The sequence below is a fragment of the Cotesia glomerata genome, linkage group LG3 (assembly GCF_020080835.1).
Source record: "Cotesia glomerata isolate CgM1 linkage group LG3, MPM_Cglom_v2.3, whole genome shotgun sequence".
Lineage (NCBI taxonomy): Eukaryota > Metazoa > Arthropoda > Insecta > Hymenoptera > Braconidae > Cotesia > Cotesia glomerata.
The window spans coordinates 23,478,161-23,480,482 of NC_058160.1; positions in this window are offsets into that span (position 1 = coordinate 23,478,161).

Sequence of the window (2,322 nt, forward strand, 5' to 3'; positions counted from 1 at the left end):
AAAATATTATTCAATAAGTACTATAAAAAAACAATTCATTAAATAAGTAACTATTATTTTCCTTTACATATCGTTGGGATTGATATAATGAAATTATGTTTACACTTACGGTCGCTCACGTCTAAGCCAGCATATTCAATTTTTTTGCAAATTGAGTAGAAGATTTTGTCATTTTCAAGTATCAACGTTACTGAATAATTGCGAACTACACAATAGTAAAATAATTATAATTTCTCCGAATAACTATGAATACGAACTAAACGATAGTCTGTATTTCTTACCATCACTTATCATGTCAATGAGGTTTTCGCCACCTTCGATACGGCTAATATCACTAATGAGGAATTTAAAACCCGTTTTTTCGTCATCTCTGATCCACACCCACTGACTGAACAAGTATGGAATATTACATTTTTTGGAACCATTAATTAGCTCATAGTGAACATTTAATGAATAAACAAGATAATGAAAGTGTTAACTTACTCTGTAGTAATGTACAGTGTGAATATTTCTGTATTGTCATTTTCAGATTCGTTTGATTTTAGTATAACTCCTATACGTAGGAGCGGGGAAGGTAGTCACGTAATAATTACCGTAACTCCTATTCTTTCCCGCTTCCCAGAATTATTTATATTTGTAAAAAATGCTTGCCGTAAGATGGACGGTGTGGCTTAATGTGTATAGAATAAGCGAAAGGAAATTTAGTATAGACCGGATAGCTCAAATGGTAGAGTAGCCGACATGTCTTCGGAAAGTTCTGGGTTCGAATCCCAGTCCGAGCTATCTAATAATTTTTTCTCGCATATTCTATAAACTCACATTAAGATGATCCTCTCCATATTCCTTTCTCAATCCTTTCCTACCAATATCCTGTTACGTGAATGTGGAACGCTTCAAGTAATAATTACCGTAACTCCTATTCTTTCCCGCTTCACAGCATTATTTATATTTGTAAAAATGCTATAATTCTATTTATAATTCTTCCTATACGTAGAAAGAAGACATGACTACCGATTTTATATACGTAAACAATATAAACGAAAATTTCGAAAAATCAAACTGTTTTATGATTAAGTCGATTACTTGTCACTTGGAATTATGGATAGTAAAGTACTATTCTGTTTGTCAAGAGTTACCATTTTATACTATAGTGGCCATCAACAAAATTAATTATCTATTTAGATTAGTAGTCTAAAAAAGTATTTGATTCGAAAGCAACAAAAACATTGAAGCTTATCAGTAATTAATGTCTAAATACACCTAAATATGTATTTAGAATTGAAAATTTTTGATAACAAAAAAATGAAGATAACATTAACCTAAATTAAGATAACAAAAAAATGTAGGACTCGATAGAGAACAAGTTTGTAACGTCAATTTATATATGTTATGCACTGGTAGAAGGATTTGTTTATACTTAATGAGCTTTATTAATTGTTAATAAATTATTTTGTAACAATCAATAAATTATTTGTTAAATACGATTTATTAAATGTTAATAAATATGTGTTAACAGTTAACAAATATTTATTAACAGCTTATAAGTAAGTTATTAAGTTCAGTTTATTAACTGTTCATAAATATTTATTAATGATTAATGACTATTTGCTAACCTTTAATATAGTATATTACACATCTAGGGCAGTAAAATAAGAAATGTCTCAGATCACATGTAATTGTTGTCCGAGGCGAAGCCGAGGTCAATAAACATGTGATCTAAGGCTTTCTTATTTACTGCCCGTGGTGTGTATACTATTTTTCTCCTCGACGGAGGCGGAAAGCGGCATTTTCGTTTAGCGCAGCGGGAGTAAAATTGACGCTTTCCGCCCGGAGGTGAGAAAAATATTTATTTAAAATAAAATACAAAAATAGCAATTTTTTTTTTTATACTCTTTATAACCCTATAGCTGGAATAAACATAATAAACTATAAACATAATTTTTGTTTATAAGCAATCTTCATATCATATGACATTGCAAGCGAAACAAATTCACTCAACAAAATATTTATTAACTGTTAACAAATATTTATTAACTATTCATAAATACTTATTAACTATTAATGAATGTATTATTCTGATTTTTACTTGTATATAATGGGCATATTTTTACAAGGCAAGTAGATGGTAGCTACCGCTAGTAGCGACTGCGCCACCGTCTTGTGTATATAATCTACTTTATTGGACCAGCGCATCCATTTCACTCCTTTAAAATCACATACTTATTTTTATGCATTCAAATTTCACACATAGTGTGTTCTTTCAACTTTATACTCACATACTTGTTTTTACGCATTTGAATTTCGCACATAATTTCCCACACG